Raw genomic sequence first — 7,158 nt, 5'->3', positions numbered from 1 at the left:
AGTCACCTTAAGGGTCGATTCTCACTTTCCGTGCAAGGCACGTACTGGAACAGGCAGGCACCGACTCGGCAAAATATCTATATTATTGAATCTATGAATTTTTTGGGTGTAATTCACACTATGCGAGCAAAGACTCGGCAAGCTACGCTTTGCACGCGGCATTCTTCCGAAACAGCATACTATTGCCGGGCATGTACCTGTGCACGGTCCGACAAGTGGTGAATCACAATTGTGCAGGTCACGACTTTTAGTTCAGTTTCATAGTCAAGAAACGTGAAGGGCGCAAAGGAACACTTTCTTCACGGAACAAGATGAGATGCTGTTGAATGTGTCCGCAGAAAATGATTTCAGTCATAAAGATACTTCTTATGAATTTATTGACACAAAAACGTATTTTATCTTTTTCTGCAATATGTACTTTCTTGTTCTTCCATACTAATATTAGACCATTTATTACGTGGAAGTTTCGCAACATTATTCACAGCAGAAAACTCACGTAGAACTGCTTACCTGCGCAAGCTTGTCGCAGGTGAATTGAACTCAAAAAAACTTTTGCCCGTGCCGATGTATGGCCGTTGCGTTGCCGAGCCGGTTCTTTGCCACGAAAGTGAGAATCGGCCTTAAAATGTTTTGCCCATTGTTGAATTAGGAATAATTAGGCGTGCAATGTCATTTATAATTTAGTTTTAGTTTTATGCAATAGTAGTTCACAGTTTGTTAGTTGATACTCAAATAGGGGATAAACGCCAAGAGGTTTACCGAAATAAAATAGCAAAAATATAAAATAAAAGTATAAAGTCCTGGACTTGCAAACCGAAGTACATATACGAGACACCAATTTTATTATTGGCATTTCGTATGCCAAACAACAACAGAACAGGATTTGCGAATTATCAATATTGCGTGAGATACTTCATATTAGGAACATAAAAAAATTATGCAGCTCATAATTGAATTTAAATGCAGATTTCGTGGCAGCGAATTTTGAAATGTTACCGTTCACACCGGTGATGTGTGAACAATCTGTTGAATTGGATTGAAGGGTAGGATTTGCATTCGTACAATGTTTCCGCGTTGTACCGTACGTATTGTGCACAAAATGTTTATAAAAACGAGGAATTATTACACTCGAAATTCGTTACATAGTTACCTAAGCTGTTATTTAATTAACGACGGCAAATAAAGTGAATTAATTATGTAAATCGGAAGCCGCTGCTCGCTTTCTATTAAAGAAAGTGTTGCACCAATTTGCTTACTATATGTAAATTAAACTACAATTAGTAATTGTAAGTATATCGTCTGAGAAAAGGAAGAAAGTATATGAATATAATAATTTATTTATACACAACGATATAACTTCGTCATGAATTTCAACATTCAGAACAGTTATTATTACACTTTCCTTAAAAAAGAAAATTGCTAACTGTACAACTTTGATGGTAAGTTCCTGATTGGCCTTTAGCTTATTTCGCGCGTAAGTACCGTTGGATGAATAATTATAGAGGTGCAGATTCAAACGGAATGTCAAGCAGGTACACGTAAGGTAGTTTTGGTTTACATCCACTACACGCGAAATGAAAGACAAGTCGAAGAATTCGTGTGACTTGAGCAGATATCAAGTGAAAGTTTGTGCATATTTGGTCGTTGGTTTGTATTCTGATAAGTAGTAAACAATTGAAACCTTGAAACCGAATAGAGACAAATGACCAAAACTAATAATCACGGAGACATTAATTGCAATAAGGTTTAAGCACTAATAATTAATAATTAATATTACACACTCGCATTTTTCCGATAGAAAAGTTGGACACAGTTTAATGCAGACAATTGGAAATTATCATTAAAAACCTACCTACCTCTGTTTGGTCCCACATTGCTCCCTGTCGCCTCTTTCTTCACTTATCTTCCATCCCTTAGGATCCTTAGCATAAGACCAATTTAGAGAAATTTTCATTTATATGTACGGTATTGAAATGTTGTGGACAATTGCCGATTGTGCATGCCGTCCGATAACCAGTTTTCTGAAAGGTCAGTACACACGACGATTTGTGTTTAAACTGTTTTTTGTTTAGTCATAATGCGTTAGTGACTGGAAATCTTTATTAAAAAAACAACAACATGCTTTATAACTTCAATAGGAAAAGTGATGATTTTATTTGATTTTATTGTTCTCAATTCCCTTAAGGGGATAAATATACTTTGTAGTATTTTTATGACATGCTTATTGAAAGTGTCCATTTCCAAAACAACACAGTGACTTTATATCGTCTCATAAGGCTCAAACTCCCTCCAAGTTCCCCCTTTATTTCCTAAAGTAATACCAAAGAGTACCAACTCTTTGGTATACAGTAGTCTTCTAAAGTTGCACTGATTCCACAGAAACATCAAGATTCCCTAGGATTCAAATTGTATTCGTGGTATATGAAGTCACATGATTGGACAATGCGCGAAACATGTATATCGCACCGCCCCAGTTTGAAGAGATTCCTTATGATTTATACGAACTTCAACCGTTCTGCATGTAGGGTGCGACTGTGTTGCTAATGCCTAAATTCTTGTAGATTTTCAAAAGTTCAAACTCATGCGCGTTATCAAGTATTTTGGATCGTACAAATATTGACTGTCTATTTTTTAGTTGCACGGTTTGTCAACGGACTTAATTGCCGCGTCGCTCAATCTGCGACGAAAACACTAAAAAACCGCAAAGGAATGTGGTACCCTCCACAAGGTACCCTTTACTAATGTGTATTGCCGGTGTGAACGAGACGTCGGAAGTGGTATACGACAAAGGGAATGTGGTTGCCCCAACAAGATCTACTGGCGTGAAATCAAAAACTCAAACGCGAATTGCGGGTGAACGTACGTCGGAGGTTGGTTACCGGAAAAGGGGAATGTGTAGCCTTAAAAGATCTTATTAATGGTGGATCAAACACTGGTTCATAGAATACTCTGACACCGAAATGCGCTGAAGTAGTTTCGATCTCACACGAAGGATTTTGATAATTTTAAGAACAATTTGGAAATGTCTGAACTGAGTAATTGCCAATCGAATTTAACTGAAAGATGCTTTGCAGAAGGCCAATTTATAAAACATTGTTACCTTTACACTGAACATTTCTCATTGTAAAATTGTAAAAAATGAAAAACAACGGAAACTACCCATTTTTTAATAACAATTGATCCAACGTCGCTTTTACATAACCGAGGTAAAAATGTAAAATGTCACCCAAACACCTGAAAAATACAACTTTTGTTTTAACTAAATCGTTTATTTACACATGACTTACCTCATCCTTTTCTGTTTTTCGTTTAATGTTATTTCGTTAATAATTTGAAGCCGCTTTTAGCAGTGTAGAAGTTGTTCCATGATTGACATTACCTTTACATTGTTGTCATTAAGATGTAACTATATTAAGAATGTTTAAACAATATCGGCTATTTAATATAGTATGAAAATGGGATTAGATTTAAACTTAAAATCTGTGATAGAGTAATTTAATATTCCCCAAGACTAGAGAAAGTACGTGTAAATTAAAGAACACGCTGATAGAGACATTATCTTTTTGTGTCCATGTCATTGATTTTATTGTACAATTAGTTCCCAACAAAGGCAATACGTAACTTCACATTAAACATTCATTTACTAACTCGTAAGATAAATGCGGGAAGGTAAACAGATGAAAAACAAGCGAACATTGTTTTAATATACGCCATAAATATTAAATATGAATTTTGTACCTGGAACCTACTTAATCTGTCTTAATACATCAACCATAGGACTATGAAATCTTTAAACAGAGAATTCTCATCTCTAAATATTACCCCACTGCACTTTCACACAGTGGTATAGACTCCTTGGTTCATTTTGTAACAACTCTTTTACATCCACTTGCTTTACTTCAATTATTCGCATAGTAAGAATTCGACTCTTTACAAAATAAGGTCTAAACATATAAATCATTATTGTTAAGGTCCTTGCCATAGCGATTAGGGTTCAACCTTTTCTCGCAGTCGGAACAACACGCGTCGAACTTCTTCACACAACTTTGGCTTATCTTCTTCACCAAAACAATAGAGCTGACTGCCCGATAATTTATGTAACAGCGATAAAACACGTGAAACTAATTAAATTTTCGCCTGAAATAAAACTGCTTATCGCAACGACCAGATGTTGTCTACTGAATAATTACAAAGCGATAAATCAGGCAATGATTCACAAAACCGACAGTTCCTTATATCTGTTCCGTTGGTGCCTATAATTCACACATGCCTTGATGCTGATACGAAATCAAATAAGAAAAAGGGTATAGGAGAGCAATTAGACGTGAACGGCACTGTGAAAATATTCTCGCTCTTTTTGCGTTTTCCATAATCGAGATAAACATATCAAAAAATTGATTACGTGTTTACATCTTCGTTTTGTATATCCAAAATATAATTTTATTAACCAAAACAATTTAGAGAGACAGATAAATAATTTTGTCTGCACCTTGCGTTTTCCATTGAATCCTAAAGTGAATTAGGTAAGATTTGTGAAAAGGTTTCTAGAATCGTAATACGATTTTAAATAAAAATTGGAATAGGAAAGAACATAATCCTAACACAAATAAATTAACAGACCGAATGTTCTTTTCCTTTTCACCGTTTTTTAGTTGTAAGAATTTGCGGATAAACTCGCGAGAAAATTGACGTTTCCTAAACGTGCCTCAAAGAAAATGAACTTCGTTTTGTCAATTCGATGTTGGCAACTTAGACGTGAATCTTCCCCCCCCTGGAGTTTAGACGAATGCTCTCAAAAACTTCCCAATGGACCAACCTTCCTGTTCTAATTAATGACTACCCTACTAAAGAGGGAGTTGTCAACGCAGACGGATATTTTAATCGTTAATTCATTGACTAAAGTCGTACCCGTACGAATGAAACGTCCCACATATTTTTCACATACGAACTTTAGTTTACTGCAAAACACGCGAGAGGCATGCCTAAATAGCCCTACATTAAAATTACTGAAATATGATTCCACTCTCGAGATACTTCGTCTCCGAGCTTCCGAAACCAATTAAGATAACAAAAGCGCTCTTGGAAGTTAACGACGCAGCGAAGATGCGCTTCATTTCCATCACGGTTTACAGATACATATCTCCAGCGAAATCAAGGCCTTAGTGCGAAATGCAATCTCTTAATTTTTGTATCCCTAATAGTATTCCATGACGCAAACCTTACAACTGCCTAACTTTACTTTTTTAAATTTACATGCAATTTCGAGTTACGGGTTACACTGTTGAGAATCCACTCTAGTAATTTTGTGTTACGTTAATATAGTGCTAAATTATAACTTATTAATTGCTCTCCGAGTCATGTATTTTTATTGTTAATAAGTAGCACCAATTAGATATAGTATATATGGTACATGCTCGAGTGTGGGAATGTTATCAACCGGCTGCCACAGGGTGGAGCGGGCAGCGTACGTTAACTTGGTTAACGGGCATAATAAAAATGGAAATCAAAATGCGTTACAATTGCGCACTACAAACTGATTTTGAGCTTAAGCTTAGAAGATACTTTTTTAGAATCTAATGATTAAGACTACAATGAGCTTGCAAAAAGCAAAGATAAGATGTAGGAAAAAATTAACAAAATCTGAATTGCTGTCACGTTTATTCATTTATTATTTTTATTAATTATCCGGCAGTCAGTCCAGAGATTTATTAAAAGATTTGGTTATTGGATTCACTTTAGCGGCGAGTCGAGGCGCTTATAATTCTTTCCAGTCGTCCGATCGCCCGCTTGCTCGCTCGATAGCTCATGTGCAATCGGATTTAAAAGAGAAACGATAGACGGATGAAAGCCAAAAATACGGAAAGCTTTTGAATCTGTAGTGTGAACCGAATTGCATGAAATTCAAGCTGGGCATAGCGATATCCATATCTAATACGCAATGCCAAAAGTTGTGACTAATAGATTCAACCTCGATATTCCAGTGCCCTTTTGGTATTTCAGCCATTACGAACCGAATTGAACGAAACTCAAACCTGAGAAATACCCAGTACACATATTAAATTTATGTCACCGCTTTGAGACTTTCGATTGTATCGGCAGGGCTAACTCGTGCATGTTTTGTGCATATTCAAATGATGTCTTTATCCAAGAACAAATCCCGCAGTGTGCGGGCGTCCGTTAACAACCCGACTCTAACCAAGATGCCGCGGGCGGCATCCATTGAATCTAATGTGTCTTCGGTTCTCAAGATGTCGAAAGAAATCTGTAATGAGAGAGGTCGGATTCGAGGCCCTTTAATGAGGCGTTTGACGAAATTAGCGGATCGCCTTCTTCTTATGAACAAATTTCAAGCGGACAAATTGACATTTCTTCTCTTAAAAAAAATTATCAACCGAAATTCATGCTCATTTCGAGTAGATAATTTCCAAGTCAAGTACTTAGTGTCATTACTTCTGTATTAAGTTTTACCCGGAATCGTATTTTAACATAAAATTTCAATTTTCCTATAGGACAAAGTGACAGGCGGCAGGAAAGTAGTCCGCCTCCTGTCATGGAAACTAAAAATTTTCCTAACATACCTAAAGTATGCATGAAAATGAAGATGACGTGGCGATTTCGGATAGAAAATAACAGTAATTAGGTATATGTCAGTTCCCATGTCATTATAAAATGCAACAAGAATCTTAATGGCCTGGTATATATACATTCTTTTATGGACTAAATCTGAAGTAATACCAGAGGCTAGAGATTTGGATGCGAAGGATTCCGTATGAATCATGCAATGAGTTCAGATTATTGCTGGCGCTTGTGAATTATTGCATTCCAACTTCTTTTTTCACTACACATTCGCCTCGGTGATAACATATTTGCAATCCTAAATATTTGTTGCTGTGTAATGTGTAGTTCTCCTCCGATAAGTTGGCAAATGGATCGGATCTATATCTATTGAAGTCAATTAAACGGAAATAATTTTTCCCAAAGCTGAGAGCAGTTTGTTGCTCAATATCAGCCAGACGTCGCCTCCGGGAGAGGGCCCTTTGCGTTTATGCGAACCTTGTCGAAAACCGTTTTAATTTGTTTTAAATTGAATTCTTGGAAAAAATGCATTGGGTTTAAATGCTAATCGCAGCGAAACAATTTTAAAAGCCGAGGATTGAT

The 7,158-nt window shown here is 36.4% G+C and overlaps 1 protein-coding gene across 1 annotated transcript in view; it reads left to right on the top strand.

Annotated features, from left to right (window-relative positions):
• Window positions 1–7,158, top strand: part of LOC116159239 — a gene marked incomplete in the record, with an annotated part of 137,010 nt that overhangs the window by 58,462 nt on the left and 71,390 nt on the right.

This window comes from Photinus pyralis, unplaced genomic scaffold, assembly GCF_008802855.1.
Source record: "Photinus pyralis isolate 1611_PpyrPB1 unplaced genomic scaffold, Ppyr1.3 Ppyr1.4_LG1, whole genome shotgun sequence".
In the NCBI taxonomy this organism is placed as follows: Eukaryota; Metazoa; Arthropoda; class Insecta; order Coleoptera; family Lampyridae; genus Photinus; species Photinus pyralis.
This window is presented reverse-complemented; position numbering and strand designations above follow the sequence as displayed.